General features: G+C 42.6%; 1 pseudogene; it reads right to left on the bottom strand.

Annotated features, from left to right (window-relative positions):
• Nucleotides 1-1,099: 1,099 nt before the first annotated feature.
• LOC141976808 (butyrophilin subfamily 3 member A2-like) lies at nt 1,100-23,067 on the bottom strand (annotated as a pseudogene).
• Between the last annotated feature and the right edge of the window lie 173 nt (nt 23,068-23,240).

The following is a 23,240-nucleotide window of genomic DNA, read 5'->3' as shown; positions in this document are numbered from 1 at the left end:
TGCAGTCCTTTTCATATGTACATTTTCTTTCACACAATATTTGTTTTCTGGAGAGTTACATTTCTAGAGGATATTGAACAGGATGGGGGTGTTCATTTAAAAAAGCCAGAATAGAAAAGCAACTCTCCTCAGATCTAGCAAATATTCAGAGATGCTCTTGTGAAGCCAGGAAAAAGGGATCATGAAAGTCAGGAGAGAGCAGAGAAGTTTAAAAATAAATTCTTCCACTTTCCACTCTACAAGATTTGTGTATATTGACCAGACTATATATAAGAGAAATAAGACACAGACTTATCTATTGTCTTCTCTAAGTTTTCTGAAAATGAAACAAATGTTCCATGATAATGACTGAAACTTCCATTGTGTAAGGGCCAGGCAGGAAGGTAGCTACCTGTTAAAGGTTAAAGATGTGCGGTATTGTCCCTTCTGTGCAATTAGAGGGGGTAGGAAGTGGAGCAATGTGCATTATCCCCACTTCCCCCACACCAGTCCCTCCAGCCTTTGCAGTTGTATGTATCCAAGGACCAGCTAAAAGGCTTTGTGACATCTGGGTGAAGGGAGACAGCACGGTAATCAGCTGAGCCCTCCTCTTTTGTGTGGGAGAAAAATTTGGTGTGGAGGGATTTAGTTTGGCTGAGGCTCACTGGAGCATGTAAGAGACACTCAGCAGGAAGAGGAGATCACCAACATGGCTAATATTTATTCTATTGACAGGTTTCAGAGTAGCAGCCATCTGAGGATGACTGAGGATGCTCAGTACTTCACAGAAGCAGGAAGTAACACACAAAGCTATTGACATAAGCTACTACCTAATCTAACTTTTTCTTTTTTGCAAAAATATTTTTTGCACATATTTTTCTCCTTGTCTCTTCTTTCTCTGTGGTGTGGCTGGGAAAGCTACAATTGCTCTGGAACCAGTGAGATCTGAGGCCTTCTTGCCTGCTTCAGAGGCAGCTACTTGATCTTTTTACAGCTGCTAGGAGCCTCATCTGCTCCTCTCACAAGTTCAAAAGCGTGATTGACCATTTCATGGTTCATGTGGGAGCCCTCAAGAGAGATCTTGCTGTAAGGTAGACAAGTGTATTCTGTCATATCTTGTTTACATATCAAAAATCTCCTTAAAGTTGAACTTCTTTGAGTTTGTTTGCTTCTTGTCCTCTAGGGAAGAAACAAGAGCATTCTGAAGAACATAAGATTTCCTATATACCTCTTAATCCATCAGCAAGGGGCACATTTCACCTGGTCACAAAGATAGAGCACACATGAAAATATGATTGGTTATTTCATGTGCCAAGAGCCACTGCAGGGGAGTATGAAGCTTTAAATGTCTTTTGATCTTCCAACAGCAGTTAACTGGATAAAGGGTATGATTGCTTTCATTGATTTAAGTGGGAATTAGACTGGGCTGAATTAGACTATCTTGACCTTCTGCCTGCCTTTCATTCAGTGCTATGAACACTGAGAGCTAGATTAGATAAGAGAGGTGTATTTCCATATATTTCTAGTGAATATAGTCATTTACTCAACATAAACCTATTGGACATCACAGCTCATATGGCAGTCACCCTTCTAGAGAAAGAGGATATGGATTTTCCATTATAAAACTCTATTATAATCAGTTCCTCATAATTTAGTGAAATAACCACAGTTGGAGTTGCAAGTGCTCAGTCCCTGCCTGTCAGGGTTCCCTCCCCACTCTGAACTCTAGGGTACAGAAGTGGGGACCTGCATGAAAACCCCCTAAGCTTATTTCTACCAGCTTCAGTTAAAACTTCCCCAAGGCACAAAGTCTTTGCCCTTGGATTAGGTAAAATGCTGCCACCACCAAGTGTTTTAGACAAAGAACAGGGAAAGGACCACGTGGAGTTCCTATTTCCCCAAAATATCCCCCAATCCCTTACACCCCCTTTTCTGGGGAGGCTTGAGAATAAACAAGATGAGCACAAACCCCTTGGATTTTTAAGACCCAAAAAACCCAATCAGATTCTTAAAAATCAGAACTTTATTAGAAGAACAACAACAACAACAAAAAAGATAAGAGAACAACTCTGTAAGATCAGAATGGAAGATAATCTTACAGGCAGTCAGATTCAAAACAGAGAGGATCCCTCTAGGCAAAACCTTAAGTTACAAAAAGGCACAAAAATAGGAATACGCATTTCCTCCAGCACAGCGAATTTACAAGCCAAAACAAAGAAAAACCTAACGCATTTTCTAGCTAGATTACTTACTAACTTTACAGGAGTTGGAGGCTTGCATCCTTGATCTGTTCCCGGTAAAGATATCACACAGCCAGACAAAACCCTTTCCCCCCTCCAGATTTGAAAGTATCTTGTCCCCTCATTGGTCATTTTGGGTCAGGTGCCAGCGAGGTTACCTTAGGTTCTTAACCCTTTACAGGTGAAAGGATTTTGCCTCTGGCCAGTAGGGATTTTATAGCACTGTATACAGAAAGATGGTTACCCTTCCCTTTATATTTATGACACTGCCTTTCCTCAAATGCAATGATTTTGTTTTTCTTCTGGAAAGTTTAAACAAAAACTTTTCTTCCATTTTTGATAAAAGTCTGAATAAATGGTGTTTCTTCATTTTGCTAGGGCTCCCAGCTCCCTTAAAAGGGAGGGAGACCTCTGCCTGAGTGCAACCTGGGTTCAGAATCAAACCTGTCTGTCACTGGCAGCAGTGGAATTCCTCATCTTCTGCAGTCCCTGACTCCCTGCCAGTGTTGTGACTCACAGGAGTCAGAGGCTCCTCCAGCCCTCCTTGCTGCAGAGACAGCTTTCTGAGGGAAATGCCAATGTTGTATTTCATGTAGCCCACTTTTCCCCCCACCCCCCATGTGGCTTAAGCCTCCTCCCTGCTGCTTGCTAATCAGAGTGGCTTCTCTCCCCTCCTGGGATGCACTGGGTCTGGGTTCTTTCTTTCAGCTCCTGGTGCCTCCACCCAAGGTGACTCCTGTCTGTGCTTAGGACACAGGGTTTAACATCTCTTGGGAAAATAACGAATGCTACTTATCTATTTACAAGAAATATAACCCAGCACAATACACTAATACAAGCCCCAACAAATGAAAGGCCACATTAAAAAATAACAGTATCACAAAGGAAACTTTACTGGGGACAGGGAACAAAGTCTGTAGGGAAGCAGCATAAGAACAACCATACTGTGTCAGTCCGATGATCCACCCAGCCCAGTATCCTGTCTTCTGACAGTGGCCGGTGCCTGATGTATCAGAGGGAATGAACAGAACAGGGCAATTTATCTAATGATCCATTCCCTTTCATCCAGTCCCATAGTCAGAGGCTTAGGGAAACCCAGAGCACTGGGTTGCATCCGTGACCATCTTGGTTAATAACCATTGAAGGAGTTATCCTCCATGAACTTATCTTATTCTTTTTAAAAAAAAAATTATATTTTTGGTCTTCACAACATGTTGCCCCTACTATACCCCTTCCCCCAAGGCCCCACCCCTACCCCGCCTCTTTCCGGTCTCAGTCTCCCTCTTTCTGCTCTGTTCCACCCCCTCTCCTAAGAGCACCCAACCCTCGTTCCACCTCTTCCTTCCCCCACTCCTCCCCCCCAGTGCCTCCTGCCCTCTGCAGAACAGCTGATCAGTGGCAGGCAGGAGGGGCTGAGTTGGAGGGGGAGGAGCTGATTGGTGGGGCCTGCTGGGGAGTGCAATTTCTGTCTTGGAAAAACTGTACCTCTTTCACTAGAGCTCACACAAGCCCTTCAGTAGGAAAGTGTTCACTAGGCCCCAGACTAGAGGGCATGGGGATGATCTTAATTCGGACTATAGGGAATATATTAGCTCTGTGCTTGGCTCTGTCGCTGGAATACTGTGTGCAGTTCTGGTGACCCCAACTGAAGAAAGAAGTTGTCAAACTGGAGAGGGTTCAGAGAAGAGCACCAGAATGGTTAAAGGATTAGATAACATGTGGTATTGTGATAGACTCAAAGAGCTCAATCTATTTAGCTTACCAAAGTGAAGGGGTGACTTGATTACACTCTATATGTATGTAGATAGAGAACAAACATGTGATAATAGGCTCTTCAGTCTACCAGAGAATGGTCTAGCAAAATCCAATGGCTAGAAATTGAAACTAGGAAAGTCAGACTAGAAATAAGGTGTAAATGTTTAAGAGTGAGGGTGATTAGCCATTGTAACAATTTAGCAAGGGTTGTGGTGGATCTTCCAGCACTTGTAATTTTTCAAATCAAGATTGTATGTTTTTTTCTAAAGGATCTGCTCTAATGCAAACCTGAATTGTCTGGGGGGAAGTTCTCTGGCCCATGTTATAGATGATGAGAGTGCTTCCTTCCAACCCTAGACAGTATGATGTTCATTGTGTCACTTGCTCCCTCACAGCTATTCTTCAATAAATACAGCTTTTGATATTTTAACCATTAGTTACCTTTGCTCTTGGCTATATTATTACAAAAGGTGCTATTGTTAGCTTGAAATATATTTTTTCTTTTTTAGGAGTCTTGGAAAAGAGAATAAGTAAGTCTGTGTCCTTTTTCTTCAGTGTGCTCTAGTGTTGTGTAGAAGTCTTGTAGAATGAAAAGAAAATTGTTGATTTATTAGACCTCACCACACTTTCCTGTTTTTGATAAAGCAGAATACTTGGCTAATTTTGTCAATAACATATGTGAGCACTTGCTGGTTCTGAGCAGTGCTGCTCATACATTGTTGAAATTTAAATAGACTCACTACTCCTGGTTTGTATTCTCCAAGAACCATAACACTCTTGCAGAGAGGCAGTATGAAAGGCCATGTACACATTGGAAGGACTCTGCATTGAAACAGCAAATGGAATGCAGCTCATGATGTAAATAATGTTACTGCTCCTTTCATAGCAGAACCCATATTAGCAGAGGATCGTAGTGTGTCATATTCACCTTTTCTAATTAGTTGTGGCCATGAAGCTTTTTCTTAAATTGATTAAAGGAAGAATATAATCTTCTCTATCTACTATGTGGTAGGATAGGAATGGGGCTAGCCCACAGATTGAATAGCTAGCTCACTACGCATGGCCAATATTTATGTTAATCAACAAAGAAAGGATCTCATTCACCCTCTTCAGTTCATATGTCAATGGACATACACTGAACTATTTTCTTCTCCTCCACATTTTTCTTTTGCAGAGAACCCCAGGAGTAAATGGGTGAGTTTGCCTACTTTACTCAATACTTACAGTCCACTGACCAAACTTCATGTGCCCTGTATTTGTTGCAACAACTTCAGCTGCAGAAGGGATGCTATCATTTCATGCCCTGTGGATCTGGGAAGTGGAAGGTCTGTGTAGGAGACTCTGGAATTGTGGTATGTTATGGAGATGAGACCTCACCAGCACTTCGCAAAGAAAGTCAGAGACGTAGGGGTTCAAGGGCAGTCAGGCATGTGAGGAAAAAACATCCACATGCTACAGGAACTTAACAGATCCATTGAGTGAAACAGCTCTGGATGGGGAGTGTGGGAGGACCGAGTTGCTAGTACTATGCCTGACCTTGTAGTAGCTGAGGCCATGCGGGCACTCCACCCTGTGCCTCAGGGATGCAGGGAGAAATGTCTTCCCCAAAGAGCTGCCCCCAAACTGGAAACCCACATCCTGTGCAGAGCCCCCAGTGTCGGCTCTTTGACATTCCCCCTGCAAAGGAAGGGCTGACAGTCACACAGGAATGTTCGCTAGACCAGGAAATAGAACCTAGTTATTCTGTCTTCCAGTCCGGTGTATTTGCTGTGAGAGCAAGGTGTTGGAGGAAACTTTCGAAGGGAATGTGTCTATTTCAGGTGGAAAAAAACTTTTTGGATAAAAAAAAGAAGAAGAAAGAAGCAAAAGCATCTCAGTGGAACCAAAAGTTTCTATTTCCTCCGTATTAAAAAGGAACATTCTGATTTTTCACTTAAAAATGAAGGAGCCATTGTTAAGGTTCGATTCAGTTACCCAGTCATGTGGGGGCAGTGTAGGCACAGGTGCCAATGTTTTGATTTCCTCGGGGGCGCTTGACCACCTCTCTGCCCCAGGCACTGCCCCTACTATACACCTTTCCCCAAGACACCACTCCTGCCCCACCTCTTCCCGCTCCCACTCCGCCTCTTCCTGCCCCATTACACCCCCTCTCCCAAGAGCACCCCACACTCGTTCTGCCTCTTTCTTCCCTGGCTCCTCCCCACCATCGCCTCCTGCCCTCTGCAGAAGAACCAATCAGTGATGGGCAGTAGGCGTTGTGGTGGAGGGCAAGGAGCTGAATGGCAGGGCCTGCTGGTGAGTGCAATTTCTATCTCAGCAAAGCTCTACCCCTTTCACTGGAGCTCACACAAGCCCTTCAGTAGGAAAGTTTTCACTGGGCCCCAGGCCAGAGTGCATGATGATGATCTTAATGAGGACCATAGGGGTTTTATTAGCTCTGTATTTGGCTCTATTGCTGGAATAATGTGTGCACTTCTGGGTTTTGTTTACACTAGAAAATTAGGTAGATTTTATAGAAGTCGATTTTTAGAAAGCGATTTTATACAGTCGAATGTGTGTTGTCCCCACTAGTGTCCACAGTACCAACGCTAGCATCGACATTTGGAGCGGTGCACTGTGGGTAGCTATCCCACAGTTCCCGCAGTCTCTGCCACCCTTTAGAATTCTGGGTTAAGCTCCCAATGCCTGATGGGGCAAAAACATTGTCGTGGGTGGTTTTGGGTACATGTCATCAGTCGCCCTTCCCTCCGTGAAAGCAATGGCAGACAATCGTTTGGTGCCTTTTTTCCGTGCAGGTGCCATACTGCTTTCAGCAGACGGTGTAGAAGGTCTGCAAACCGTCTTCATCATGCACCACTTCCGCTGCCACTCTGCTCTCCTGGTGCCATGAATCCACCTCGCAGGTCCTTTCGTCGTCTCCTGGTGGTCTCGCAGGGCCACTTCCACTGCAACTCTGCTGTCCTGTAGATGCCATACTACAGCAAGCATGGAGCCTGGTCAGATCACTGCGGCGGTTATGAGCATTGTAAACACCTCGTGCATTATCATGCAGAACCAGAACCTGCAAAAGCAGGCGAGGAGGCAATGGCAGCGCGGTGATGAGGACATGGACACAGACTTCTCTCAAAGCATGGGCCCGGGCAATTTGACCATTCTGGTGGCAATGGGGCAGGCTCATGCCATGGAACACTGATTCTGGGCCTGGGAAAGAAGCACAGGCTGGTGGGACCACATAGTGTTGCAGGTATTGGATGATTCCCAGTGGCTGCAAAACTTTCACATGCGTAAGGACACTTTCATGGAACTTTGTGACTTGCTTTCCCCTGCCCTGAAGCGCATGAATACCAAGATGAGAGCAGCCCTCACAGTTCACAAGCGAGTGGCAATAGCCCTGTGGAAGCTTGCAATGCCAGACAGCTACCGGTCAGTCGGGAATCAATTTGGAGTGGGCAAATCTACTGTGGGGGCTGCAGTGATCCAAGTAGCCAAAGCAATCACTGAGTTGCTGCTATCAAGGGTAGTGACTCTGGGAAATGTGCAGGTCATAGTGGATGGCTCTGGTGCAAAGGGATTCCCTAACTGTGGTGGGGCGATAGACGGAACCCTTGGGACTGGACCACCTTGGCAGCCAGTACATAAACCACAAGGGGTACTTTTCAATGGTGCTGTAAGCACTGGTGTATCACAAGGGACGTTTCACCAACATCAACGTGGAATGGCTGGAAAAGGTCCACGATGCTTGCATCTTCAGGAACTCTGGTCTGTATGAACAGCTGCAGCAAGAGACTTACTTTCCAGACCAGAAAATAACTGTTGGGGATGTTGAAATGCCTATAGTTATCCTTTGGGATCCAGCCTACCCCTTAATGCCATGGCTCATGAAGCCATACACAGGCACCCTGGACAGTAGTCAGGAGCTGTTCAACTATAGGCTGAGCAAGTGCAGAATGGTGGTAGAATGTGCATTTGGATGTTTAAAAGCATGCTGGCGCAGTTTACTGACTCAGTTAGACCTCAGTGAAACCAATATTCCCATTGTTATTACTGCTTGTTGTGTGGTCCACAATATTTGTGAGAGTAAGGGGGAGACGTTTATGGCGGGGTGGGAAGTTGAGTCAAATCGCCTGGCCACTGATTACGCACAGCCAGACACCAGGGCGGTTAGAAGAGCACAGCAGGGTGCGGTGCACATCAGAGAAGCTTTGAAAACCAGTTTCATGGCTGACCAGGCTACGGTATGACAGTCCTGTATGTTTCTCCTTGAGGAAAACCACCCCCTTGGTTCACTCTACTTCCCTGTAAGCCAACAGCCCTCCCATACCCCCTTCGATCACCACTTGCAGAGGCAATAAAGTCATTCTTATTTTAAAATCATGCATTCTTTATTAATTCATCACACAAATAGGGGGATAACTGTCAAGGTAGCCAGGGAGGGGTGGGGGAGGAGGGAAGCACCGGGTGGGGTGGTGGATGAGGGGAGGAGGGAAGGACAAGGTCACACTGCACTTTAAAACTTATTGAATGCCAGCCTTCTGTTGCTTGGACGGTCCTCTGGGGTGGAGTGGTTGGGTGCCCCGGTAGGGTGCATGAGAGAGTTTACAGTGGCGCAGCTGGATCAGTACAACTGCACCACTGTAAGTTCTCCAGTGTAGCCGTTCTGATGGGAGACAGCTCTCCAGTTGATTTAATTAATCTACCCCCAACAAGCAGCCATAACTATGTCAGCAGGAGAAGCTCTCCCACTGATATAGAGCTTTCCACACTGGCACTCAGATCAGTGTAACTTACATTCCTCGGGGGGTGGGGGGAGAGGGAAGGGCTTATTCACACCCCTGAGTGACATAACTTATACCGACCTATATATAGCCAAAATGTGTGTGTATATAGCCGAAATCTCACTTAATCCTTATTTTGAGGGCATAAGTGAGTCTTTGCGGTGAATAGCCCTGGTGTAATCCCTTAGTGACAGATAGATTCATAGTTTCTAATATTAACAAAGGTCCTAGTCTTCAGTGATTCCTTTACCTTGGTAAGGACTGATACCTCTGTGATTCATGTCTTGGAAAATTTCAGCATGCTATTGTCTTCATGAATCTGACTCAGGGCTGGATTACCCAATAGGCAGACTAAGCACATGCTTAGGGCACCAGCAAAGCAGGGGGCACCAAAAAAAATGAGATTTTTTTTGGAAAAAATTGATATTTGATATTTCAAAAAAAGCTTTGAAGTAGTCATCATGGGAAAAATCAGAACTTTGTTAGAGTTCCTTACACTCCACTACACACTCTTCCCCTATTTTTCGGTTCTCTTTTTATTACTTATCCCCACCTAAACCAGGGGGGCGTCCTACTAACATAGATCGAAATAATGCGAGGAAATCAGATCCTGTCATGTATTGCAATGGATATATATATACACACATAAAAATAGTGTACATTGTTTAATTTTGTTTTAAGTTCAGATAACTGAGATAAGGGGCAGGATGAATCGTAACCAACTGAGTGGAGCACAGAAACGTAAACTGGAGGAAGAAAAGAAACAAAAAACTAGTGAAATTTTCCAAAATCTTCCAAAGCTGACATCATTTTTGAAAGCAAATCCATCAGAAGCAACATCTTCTCTCAGTAGCACAGACATCGTTCCAAAACCTGTAGGTGTTTCAGAGACTGACCCTTCTTCTATTGGTGAAACAAACACCATTCCAGAACATGAGGACGTGTCAGAGACTGTAACTGATCATCCTACTCCTGGTGGTAAAACAGACATTGTTCTAGAAGCTGTGGATGTGTCAGACTGAACCTGATCATGCTGTAAATAATAGAAGAAAAGATCCTGGTATGTGGGTTGATTTCAGTGCCGATGATGTAGCTTAATGGATAGATCGTGGACCAAATGACTGTGAACACCACACTGGGCCATTTGAGAAATCACATCGGACTTTTACCAATGGCAAACAAGCAAGATATTGCCCACAAAAAATATTTTTCGGCATGAAAGTGAATGGTGAGAAATACACTCGAGAATGGCTACTGTATTCACCATCAACAGGGTCTGTGTACTGTTTTGTTTGCAAACTTTTTGCATATAAACCTTCAACATCCTGGTTTGCTGCAGATGGATTTAGTGACTGGCAGAATACTGTTTTAATTGAACAACATGAAAATAGCACTACTTACAGAGATTCAATGTTGATATATTTAAATCGAAGACAGGGCTTTGGATTGACACAAAAATTGGAAGAACACATTAAAGGGGAGCATGAATACTGGCAACATGTCTTGCAGCGTGTTATAGCTGTTATTCAAACATTAGCTGAATGTGGTCTGCCTTTCTGGGGATCAAATGACACATTTGGATCATTGCAAGAATGGAAATTTCTTGGGATTGTTGGAGCTTGTGGCTCAGTTTGACCCATTTTTAGCAGGCCATATCTCAAAATATGGGAATGCTGGCAAAGGTAACCCATCATACTTGTCCAAGAAAAGATGTGATGAACTCATTGTTCTAATGAGTGACAAAGTTCGTTCAGCTATTGTGGATGAAATAAGTTCTGCCGGGTACTTCAGTTTATCTGTCGACTCTACACCTGATCTTTCACATATTGTTCAATTGAGTACTAAGATATGTGTCTCCCACAGATAGAAAACCAGTTGAACAATTTATAACATTCCTCAATTTGAAAAGCCACACTGGTGAAGAAATGGCAAATCAAGTACTGCATTATCTGTGCCAAGTTTGCAAAATAGATGTCTCCAAGTGCAGAGGTCAATCTTATGACAACACTGCCAACATGTCAGGGCGTTATCAAGGAATGCAGAAGAAGCTTTTAGAACAGAACAAATATGCCATATATATCCATATTCATTCATGCACACTCTCTCAATCTTGTTGGCCGCAGTGCTGTTGATTGTTGTCTGGTGGCAGTAAGTTTTTTCTCAACAGTCCAGTTACTTTATACATTTTTCTCTGCCTCAACACACCCATGGGCAGTTCTTAAAACATATTTGGGCAATGATCGTGTGTTAAAATCTCTTTCTAATACTCGCTGTGAGGTACATGCAGTGGCAACAAGTGCAATTCTGGAGTCCTACTCAAAGATTGTGGATGCATTAGAAAGTATAGCTGAAGACCAATCACAAAAGGGAAAAACTATACGAGAGACAGAAAACATTGCAAACAAGATGCAAGAACTAGAGTTTATATTCATGTTGACCATGTGGAATGAAATTTTACAACACTTTTACCACACAGGTCAAGCTCTCCAAGAAAAAGTATTGGATTTGAAAACTTGTGCAGACCTCTGTCAATCATTAGCAGACCACTTACACACTTTGAGGAATGATTTCGAAAGATTTGAAGACATATCAAAAGATATCTTGCCTGATACTAACTACAAAGAAGCCCAGTCCCGCAAGCGAATCAGGAAAAAACAAGCAAATGATAGCAGTGCAACAGAAACAGCATTTAATCCTAGAGACAAATTTCACATTTCTACTTACTACGCTATAATTGATACACTTGAAGCTCATATGAAGAGGAGAGGTGAGGTGTACAAAGAAGTATCAAGTAGATTTTCTTTTCTAAACAATATGGACTTATCTGACTGTCAAGGTTCCTTCCCCACTCTGAACTCTAGAGTACAGATGTGGGGACCTGCATGAAAACCTCCTAAGCTTACTTTTACCAGCTTAGGTTAAAACTTCCCCAAGATACAAACTATTTTACCTTTTGCCATTGGACTTCCACTGCCGCCACCAAACGTCTAACCGGTATTATTAGGAAAGAGTCCGTTTGGAAACATCTTTCCCCCCAGAATCCTCCCAAACGTTACACCCCCCTTTCCTGGGGAAGGCTTGATAAAAATCCTCACCAATTTGCATAGGTGACCACAGACCCAAACCCTTGGATCTTAAGAACAATGAAAAAGCATTCAGTTTCTTAAAAGAAGAATTTTAATAGAAGAAAAGGTAAAAAGAATCACTTCTGTAAAATCAGGATGGTAAATACCTTACAGGGTAATTAGATTCAAAACATAGAGAATCCCTCTAGGCAAAACCTTAAGTTACAAAAAGACACAAAAACAGGAATATCCATTCCATTCAGCACAGCTTATTTTTCTCAGCCATTTAAAAGAAATCAGAATCTAACGCATATCTAGCTAGATTACTTACTAAGTTCTAAGACTCCATTCCTGTCCTGTCCCTGGGAAAAGCATCACACAGACAGAGAGAGAGAGGCTTTGTTTCTTCCTCCCCCCAGCTTTTGAAAGTATCTTCACTCCTCATTGGTCATTTTGGTCAGGTGCCAGCGAGGTTATCCTAGCTTCTTAACCCTTTACAGGTGAAAGGGTTTTTCCTCTGGCCAGGAGGAATTTTAAAGGTGTTTACCCTTCCCTTTATATTTATGATACTGACGAACAATATTCACAAGGTTCCCAAAAGCTAGTTGACTCATACCCTGTTTACCTGAATATGAAGCTCTGTGGAGAAGTATAGCAGTTCCACTGTTATATGCGCACAAAGTTTAATGAAACAGGAAAAATGAAATTCAGTCACATTGATCTTCATGACACAATATTGAAAGATGGAATACAATGTGTATTTCCAAATGTAGAGATTGCACTATGTATTTTTCTAACATTGATGATTACTAACTGCTCTGCAAAACGCTCTTTTTCTCAGCTGAAAAGAATAAAAAACCCTCAGAGAACAACAATGTGTCAGGGCAGACTTGATTCACTTTCCCTATTGTGTATGGAAGGGGACATGCTTCGTCAAGTCAGCTTCGAGGAACTTATCCAGAATTTTGCAATCAGAAAATCTAGAAAGAAGCTATTTTAATTTCAGCATACATGTAAGTTTTGTGTCATTTCGAAAAATAATTTTTTTTTTACGGTATAGTATTTTTTTTTATATTGAATTACATATGAGGGGGGACACCATAATCTTTTCAGTACTTAGGGCCTATAAAGGTCTTAATCCGGCCCTGATCTGACTCATATGGAAATATTCCTAACACCTTATGTTATAACACATCATAAATATATTTACCTTCTTTCATTGTTTCCTTTTCATTTACTGCAAACACAGGGAATCACATTTCAACATTAAGAAAAGGAGTACTTGTGGCACCTTAGAGACTAACAAATTTATTTGAGCATAAGCTTTCATGAGCTACAGCTCACTTCATCGGATGCATTCAGTGGAACATACAGTGGGGAGATTTATATACACAGAGAACATGAAACAAAGGGTGTCACCATATACACTGTAAGGAGAGTTATCAGGTAAGCTGAGCTATTACCAGCAAGGGGGGAGGGGGACTTTTGTAGTGATAATCAAGGTGGGCCATTTCCAGCAGTTGACAAGAACATCTGAGGAACAGTGGGGGGCAGGGAGGGGACAAGTACTCCTTTTCTTTTTGCGGATACAGACTAACACGACTGCTACTCTGAAACCTGTCATTTCAACATTAATTGCTCTTATAAGTTTCCCAAAGCCTTATTTCAGCAAAAAAACAGCTTTAAAAAATTTGGCCAGATTCTCTCCGTGTAGGATAAATTTGCCTTAGGAGACAGGAAACAGATAGTTTTACTTGCAAATTATCTCCTCATTCATTCTTTCTGCCAATTCTCTGATTATGCAGAGAATCTGACCACATAAAGCAGCAGATGGCCCGTCATCTGTGAAATGTCAGGATGCTTCTGGAGGCCCCTTTCCTCTGCACATCAACCCCACACATATCACCTGACTTAGCAGGACAGTTTCTGAGTGAGTCAGACAAAACCATGAGTGAACAGGAACAGATACTAACTGGCAGAATGATTGGGGTGGGAAAAGAGGGGTATCAGACTGAAGTTTAGGGAGAGCTGACAAATAAAGAAAGGGGTCCAGAACAATTAAGTGTAGATGAACTGAAATAAAGGGGACTGATCATGAGACCTAAAATCTGCTGAAGAAGACTGAAGTGAAGCTTTAACTGAGGAAGAAGATTTTTTACCAGAGAAATATTTTGAGTTGCTGAAATTTCTAGGAGGTCCCATGAATACACACAAGGGAAATGAGTGATCAGAGGACTGAGATTCTCACCTGGCTTATTGAGAAATTCCAGGTCTTGCCCTAGTCCTGAGTGAACCTTGTGGACCAAGAGCAAATCCACTATGACCAAACATAATTCCCAAGCAGACAACCAGCAGGAGGCAATTACTCCTGTTTTCAGTGCCTGTGTTATAAAAGGCCTTGCATTTTATCCTTTACCCAGTGCATATTGGGAAATGTAAGTGATTTCTCCATGTACACGAGCAACCCCATTTTAAAACTGTTAATGATTCTGGAACAATGTCAAGGGATGCCCATAGAGTAATGTAGGGCAGAATGCTAGCCTGCATATTATGTATTTTGATGACAAGATCTGTTTATGACAGAAGGAAACAAACTTTTCTGATGAGCCAGCAATAGCAATAGTCACTGTTGGTCAATACCCCAAAATAAATCCTAATTCCCTTTATATCACCTGGATGCCTACTGCAAACTTAAAAGCACACAGCCATAACATAACATAAGCACAGAACAAACCCACCCATCTCCTGTAATTTTTAAGCAGCTTCTCAAATCAGCACAGCAACTACTATGTTAAACTTTTCTTCTAAAATGATAGAATCATAGAAATGTACGGCTGAAAGGGACTTTGAGAGGTCATCAAGTCCCAGCACCTGCATAGGGGCAGGATCAAGTAATCCTAGACCATCCCTGACAGGGTTTTGTCCAACCTGTTCTAAAAAAACCTCCAGCGATGGGGATTTCACAGGCTTCCTGGGACTGTGTCAAAATCAAGATATGGAATATGTTCATATAAATTTGCTTTTGCTTGCCCAGTCACTTACTCGAGTGAGATGTTGTGTCATTATTATCTGAAAAAAAGTAAAATGCTTTTTGAAAATGAGACACTTTCATCTTAGAATAATTTTGATGGAAACAGTCACTGGCATGAATGCTAAATCTGTAATCCTGAACCATTCATTGGTGTCTGTTTTGGCCTTGAATATATTTAAATGTGAGGAACTTACAAATTCTCTTGTCAGAACAAGGGACCTGTCTGGTAAGCAAGTATAATTTACAGACCCTTATATATCATTTTCTGAATGTGGCCATATTACCACGTAAACCTACACCATCCCTGACAGGGTTTTGTCCAACCTGTTCTAATTTCAGTTTTTGTTTCTTTTTATTATACTTAAAGACTTCCATATCATGTTTTAACATTTTCACCTATTTGTTAAAATAACATACACAGAAATACATACTTTTCAATTTATAAGGTACAGCAGCAAGAAGGGCTATGCTAAGAAATAAAATGACCAGGAAAGCAGCCATCCAAGGGGAGGCAGTCAGGAAGAAAACATCTGAAAAATATGTGAAAATATCAGTAACGTTCCCCTAATTCTTAAGAAACATCTTGAAAATTATAAGGCCAACCAAATGGAGTTACTCAGGTTAATTTATATGCGTCATTTATATGTACGTACTGACATTAATTAACCCTTTCAACAACAATATGAAGTTGGTGGGATAAGTATTGTTACCCCCACCCCTCGAGGTGTGGAAAATGAGAGAAGTTGAGTAAATTCTCGGAGGTGATAATGGAAGTCAGTAGCAAGGTTTGAACTCAGTACAGAATCCCTGTGCTCAACAGATATAAACAGGACAACTCACCTGGGTGAGGACTATAAAGCATGAGTAAGGGCTGTAAAATCTGCCCAATAACCACTAAATAACAAGGAAAAATTAAAGGAACGTTAATGTTGGAAAATTAAGCACACAAGAATCAGGAAAGGCCAAAATGAAAGTTATATATAGCACCTTAACTCTGCCCTTTTCCCAGGATGCATTAGTACATTGAATGAGACAGAATTTTCCATATCTTTAGTAAGATTGAAAATGCCATGCAACTTTGTTACGTATTCATGTGCAATGAAAGTCATTAGAACCTGGGATCATTGTGCAGAAATAAAATTCTTAATAATCTACTTGTGCAAATTATGATTTTTTTAAAAGTTTTAACACAGCTTTATCAAAATGGGTTTTGCTGGAAACTGACAGGCAAATATTTAAAAGAAGATAACTACTAGTTCATATAGCAGGCATTTCAATGGTAGATCTCAAAATATTTTACAAAGGAGGTCGGTATCATTATCCCCATTTGTGGGAAAACTGAGGCACAGAACAGGGAATGAATATATCCAGTGTTAGAGAGCTTATTCCTTCACTCTCCCACTTCCCTGGTCCTTCTCACATGAACAGAGAGCAACAATACCCGAAGTCCGAAGGTGCAAACAATTCGATGTTTATTGGGGTGAACTTCCAGCAAGCTTAAATACAAGTTCCTTTTTCCTTATTTTCGAATCCCAACTTACTTCCTGTTTGCCCCTAATTTATATAGTAATATTCTTAGCTATACCTTAACCAATCATTCTATTGAAATTTAACTAACCAATCCTAACATATTGTAACATGATTAGCTAACCAATTATATCCCACCACAATAATTAGATTACACCCAGCAAAATTAATTATACAGCAGACAGAAACAATCACAGAACCAGACAGAGATTATACGGACAAACAATAGCAAAGTGGGAACTATAATGACAAAACAATACAGAAGTGAGGATTTCACATCCCAGCTATTGATAAGTGAGTTCTTGCCAGACAGGATGCTATCAAACTAAGTTTCCTTTTACATTTTCTAGGCACTTCCCTTTCTCTGGAGGTGATAGGAATACAATCCTGTCCTGATAGTGCCTGACAGCCCAATAGCACCTTATTTCAATGTGACTAGTTTGGAATGTGAGGATGTGACCGGTCGCTTCCTAGCTTATGGCTGCCTCTGCTGCTTAGCCAAAGGCCTTAGCCTAAGAACAGGGCCTCAAACTGTCACAGTAAGAGAAGGCCCTTACACCAGCAGACAGTGATTTTGATTCTTTCTTTTATACCTCTAACTAGCCAAGTAATAAGAATACCCCTAAATTCTTAAAGTACAGGCTTTTACAGACAGGCCTGAATATCTATATCCTAACATCCAGCGTCACTGAACAGGTGAACAGCACATTGAGGAATGTATGATGTGTCGTAAGAATAGTAAATATGGCAGGCGACCAGCTTGGCTTAACAGTGAAATCCTTGCGGATCTTAAACATAAAAAAGAAGCTTACAAGAAGTGGAAGATTGGACAAATGACCAGGAAAGACTATAAAAATGTTGCTCGGGCATGTAGGAATGAAATCAGGAGGGCCAAATCGCACCTGGAGCTGCAGCTAGCAAGAGATGTTAAGAGTAACAAGAAGGGTTTCTTCAGGTATGTTGGCAACAAGAAGAAAGCCAAGGAAAGTGTGGGCCCCTTACTGAATGAGGGAGGCAACCTAGTGACAGAGGATGTGGAAAAAGCTAATGTACTCAATGCTTTTTTTGCCTCTGACTTCACGAACAAGGTCAGCTCCCAGACTACTGCACCGGGCAGCACAGCATGGGGAGTAGGTAGCCAGCCCTCTCTGGAGAAAGAAGTGGTTAGGGACTATTTAGAAAAGCTGGACGTGCACAAGTCCATGGGGCCGGATGCATTGCATCCGAGAGTACTAAAGGAGTTGGCGGCTGTGATTGCAGAGCCATTGCCCATTATCTTTGAAAACTCATGGTGATCGGGGGAAGTCCCAGATGACTGGAAAAAGGTTAATGTAGTGCCCATCTTTAAAAAAGGGAAGAAGGAGGATCCTGGGAACTACAGGCCAGTCAGCCTACCTCAGTCCCCGGAAAAATCATGGAGCAGGTCCTCAAGGAATCAATCCTGAAGCACTTACACGAGAGGAAAGTGATCAGGAACAGTCAGCATGGATTCACCAAGGGAAGGTCATGCCTGACTAATCTAATCGCCTTCTATGATGAGATTACTGGTTCTGTGGATGAAGGGAAAGCAGTAGATGTATTGTTTCTTGACTTTAGCAAAGCTTTTGACACGGTCTCCCACAGTATTCTTGTCAGCAAGTTAAAGAAGTATGGGCTGGATGAATGCACTATAAGGTGGGTAGAAAGTTGGCTAGATTGTCGGGCTCAACGGGTAGTGATCAATGGCTCCATGTCTAGATGGCAGCCAGTATCAAGTGGAGTGCCCCAGGGGTCGGTCCTGGGGCTGGTTTTGTTCAATATCTTCATAAATGATCTGGAGGATGGTGTGGATTGCACTCTCAGCAAATTTGCGGATGATACTTAACTAGGAGGAGTGGTAGATATGGTGGCAGGTAGGGATAGGATACAGAGGGACCTAGACAAATTGGAGGATTGGGCCAAAATAAAACTAATGAGGTTCAACAAGGTAAGTGCAGAGTCCTGCACTTAGGACGGAAGAATCCAATGCACTGCTACAGACTAGGGACCGAATGGCTAGGCAGCAGTTCTGCGGAAAAGGATCTAGAGGTGACAGTGGACGAGAAGCTGGATATGAGTCAACAGTGTGCCCTTGTTGCCAAGAAGGCCAATGGCATTTTGGGATGTATAAGTAGGGGCATAGCCAGCAGATCGAGGGACATGATCGTTCCCCTCTATTCGACATTGGTGAGGCCTCATCTGGAGTACTGTGTCCAGTTTTGGGCCCCACACTACAAGAAGGATGTGGAAAAATTGGAGAGAGTCCAGCGAAGGGCAACAAAAATGATTAGGGGTCTGGAACACATGACTTATGAGAACAGGCTGAGGGAACTGGGATTGTTTAGTCTGCAGAAGAGAAGAATGAGGGGGGATTTGATAGGTGCTTTCAACTACCTGAGAGGTGGTTCTGAAGAGGATGGTTCTAGACTATTCTCAGTGGTGGAAGATGACAGGACAAGGAGTAATGGTCTCAAGTTGCAGTGGGGGAGGTTTAGGTTGGATATTAGGAAAAACTTTTTCACTAGGAGGGTGGTGAAACACTGGAATGCGTTACCTAGGGAGGTGGTAGAATCTCCTTCCTTAGAAGTTTTTAAGGTCAGGCTTGACAAAGCCCTGGCTGGGATGATTTAATTGGGGATTGGTCCTGCTTTGAGCAGGGGGTTGGACTAGACAACCTCCTGAGGTCCCTTCCAACCCTGATATTCTATGATTCTATTAATAGAACTCAGGCTTCCTAAATCCTCTCCTAGTACTCCATCTGCTAGGTCGGACAACATGGGCATTTATTTCTTACCACAGAGGAGAGAGAAAAACAGGACCCATCTCATTAACCAAGCAGCCTCTTTATTCCTGCTTACAGTCACTTACCCCAAATGTGCACTCACCTGAAATCAGGACTCTGGACTTGCTCTCTGTCTTTAGCATGCTGTTGATTATTTTGCAGGAAATTTCATTGTCTGATCCTGGTTCTGTGTTAATGGAACTTTCAATAGTGTAGGTTCCAGCAGGTGTCTTTGTGCTGATGGTGGTTGGCTTTTCTGTTCGGTTTTGTCCTTTACTGCCTAGCCAGAGCACTTGGGGCTCAGGGAACCATCCCTCTGACCTGCAGGTGAGGACGATCCCCTGACCCGCATAATCATCCAGGAAAATGGAAGACTCACCACACCTAGCTACAAAAAAAGTTTTTTTTTTTTAAAAAACTTGTCGTGCCTTGCGCAAACAGAGCAGAGTCAAGGGAATTCCCCCACAGACGGCACCTTGTGTACAAAAGCAGCTTTTAAGGTCCATCACAATTTGGGAGCTGATCTTTTCATTAGAGGGAAATTTCCAGGCTCTCTTTCCCACTGAGCTTTGGTACGGGTTTCTCCCCTCATGTAAATCTGAAGCACTTTCATCATCATCAAGTTCATACAAAGATGTTGTGCCTCAATGTTCACTGCAGTCAGTAGTATCTTATTTTCCTTGATATCATTTCAGAATCTATAAGAGGAGTGAAATCCTGTGTGGACAAACTCTCTCTCTCTTACTCACTTGTGGCTAAGGGGTTAAGAGAGCCGAGTTGCTAAGTGAGTTGGTTCATTCAACCATCTTGCTAATAAGCATTTGAGGCCAAGTCTATAGTTTTTAAGGCTAGAATGGACCATTCTTTTACAATGCAGGACATAGATTTAACCTGATTGTTTCTGGGTTGAGACCAGTGGCTTGTGGTGGTATCTTTTGGAAAGATATCCAATCTTGATGTAAAAGGGATGGAGAATTGACCAAATACCTTTGTAGTCTGTTCCAAAGGTTAATTACCCTTATTTAAAAGAAATTGAACCATATTTCCAATTTGAACTTTGCTGACCTTAAATTTAAGGCACTGGATCTTGTTTTGCCTTTGTTCATCTGTGTGATGAAAAAGCCTTCTAATATCTGAAATCTCTTCCCCATGAAAGTAATTATAAACTGTGATCAAACCACCTCTTAAACACCTTTTTGTTAAACTAAAAGGATTGAGCTTCTTTAGTCTCTCACCGTGAGGCCGGCTTTCTAGGGCTTCAATATTTTTGTGTCTGTTCTCTGAAACCACAAATTATTCTCACAGCTCTTCTCATTTGTGGTGTAATTCTGGAGACTAAAAAAGAGGTGCAGAAAGGCTTAATTGAGCTCCTTCTCTCTTTCTTTCAATAACAAAATATCTGGTAATAAATTATTCAATATTACCTTCACTTACCTGTCATATCCAGTTCAATCACCACCTCGTCATACCAGTTCTCAGAAACCACTCAGCACATGTAATTCCCTGTATCAGAAGTCTGGACATTCTTCAGCTTTAGAGACATGTTCCCTGTGTTCATTTCATGTTGAAAGAACTCCATTCAACCCTGATGTCTCTGATCCTGTTTTTCTTCTTTGTTTCCTCTGTTATAAGAACTCACATCTATATTTTCCTGGGGTCAAACAAGTCTCCAGTGGAGAGTGATGTCCCCAGGGATACTCGTGGCTATCACCTGGCAAGGGAGGGTAACGTCTTCTCCAAGGAATCCAATACAGGCGATTCAGGGTGAGTGATTTTATATTCACCTGTAGATAGATTCAGATAGACATTTTCTCTGTTTCAGAACATTAATCAGTGAATGAACTTTATGATGTAGAAGCAGCCGCAGATGAAATGAGATAATGATAAAGTTCCTGCACTGAATTTTACAGTTGTATTTTCAGTTTTTAAATGTTGAATGGGATAATGAAATTAGTGCTTCAGGCTGTGATTTTAGGCACTGTGTGGACTCTGATTATCCCTGCGAAGTTCACTAAAGTCCCGAGGAGCTTTACACAGTTCAGCTGGATCAGCTACAGTTCTGCCCAGCGCCCATGATCCCACATTCCCATATGCAGGAATGGGCCTCCCTCCTGCTGTGCAGGAGTCAGCAATCCTTGCAAAGTGCCCCAGAGGTGAAACAGCCTCTTCAGGCACTCCTAGGGTGATGCACATTCCTAGCCATGTGAGTTGCTGACAAGGCCCCTAAAGCACTCCTGTGGCTGAGAGCTTCCTAAGGGCACTGTTAGGAGTGCTGGTGATAGTGTAGGATCCTGGCCTGTATTTTTGCCTGTATTTTGAGTTTTGCTTGCCTGTTTGGTTTTTTGATACACATACATTCTTACTAATATGTGTGAACAAAGGACAAAGACACTGTGTATGTTGCTCAGGGACTCCCTTAGTCACTAAGGGAGTCAAGGCTGCCTAGCCAGATGGGTTTGTTAGTATAATGGGAACAGATAAGAGAAGTTAAAGTGTTACTGGGCATGGTGGGAGTATGATATATGAGCGCACACTTGAAGACTGCCTCAACTCCTGTCTCAAGGCAAGGTCAAGTAACCGGTCGGGAGGGGTAAAGGGAGATGGGGGGAGGTAAAACACTAAAAGGCCAGAGAAATGCCTGCCCCTGACCGTAGCACAACCTCACTCCTTAGCCCTCCCATGGGGTACAAAAAAGGTGGGACGAAGAGCCCAGGCCCACAACCTCCCAAAATGGAACATGACCATAAATTGCAAGGGGTGGGACTGTGGGCATGCATTTCAGGTATAATGATGACTGCGTAGGAGGGGGGAGTCGGGACACTAGGAAACAACGCTCTGCGGCATCAGAGTTATAATATACATGCTTGCTGGAAACTAACACCAATAAACATTGCATTGCCTTCACTTCGGACTGCTGGTCTTCTGCTTTCTGTCTGCGTGGCAGGAACCACGGGAGAGGGTAAAGGGAAAGCCCTCTAACAGGCACATCTACGCTGCAGTTAGACACCCGTGGCTGGTCTGTACCAGCTGACTCGGGCTTGCGGGGCACAGGCTAAGGGGCGGTTTAACTGCAGTGTAGATGTTTGTGCGTGGGCTGCATTTTCTCAGGCACAAAATCTTTAGAAAGCTGAGTTAATATTAGTATCCCAATTATACAGCTAAGGAATCCAAGGCAGAGAAAGATGAAGAGACCTGCCCAAAGTTATAAAGGGAGTCAATAGGCAAGTCAAGAATAGAACTCAGGTCTTCTAACAGTCAATACTGTGCCTTAACTAATAAACCAGATTAATCAGAAATGGGACTTACAGCCGTCTGAAATAACCTCTGAAATAATTTCTCATTGATCGGTGAACAGATATTTCACCACAAAACTCATGTGGACCAGTGTATGATAGATAGAGATGAATCTTACATTTTTATTGGGCAGCCTGGTGCTTGTCTGATGGCAAATAAAATTATTTGCCTCTGAATAGACTTAGGAGTTCCATAGTGTGATGGGGGATTGGAAGCATCCCATGAATGATGTTGTTCAGTGAATATTCTGTGTTGGTATTGCATATGGCATTAGAGTTAAGCCATTTCTCTGCACATTGGGGTGAACAAAGAAGTGAACTGCATTGCACTGACAAATGAAAATGTTAGACACTATTAAAAATAAGGAAACTTAGATTGTTGATGCCTGTGATTTTAATGATTAATTACTTCATTAAAATAAATTCAACAAAGAACTTTGTTTACCTCTTATAAGTAGGGTGTCTGTAGAAATGTCAGTATCTGAATAGCTGTTATCCACGGGAATAAGGAATCCATTGCTGGGCAGACATTCAAATAACCAATACGTCAACAAACTTCTCAAAAGGCAACATGCTGGGGCAGGTATAATAAGGTTCTCCCGGGCCCTTGAAAGGCAAGCACAATACGTTTCAGTGTTATTGCTGTACAAGAAAGAGCAATACATTAGCGAGCAATGCTGCAATCATTATTGCTATTGACTGACTTTTCTGATCGTTACTCAGAAAACACGTCCAAATCAAGTTTGTTACAGAGGTGCAGAATTCTCCCCAGGTG

The sequence above is a fragment of the Natator depressus genome, chromosome 23, assembly GCF_965152275.1.
Source record: "Natator depressus isolate rNatDep1 chromosome 23, rNatDep2.hap1, whole genome shotgun sequence".
NCBI classification, from domain to species: domain Eukaryota; kingdom Metazoa; phylum Chordata; order Testudines; family Cheloniidae; genus Natator; species Natator depressus.
This window is presented reverse-complemented; position numbering and strand designations above follow the sequence as displayed.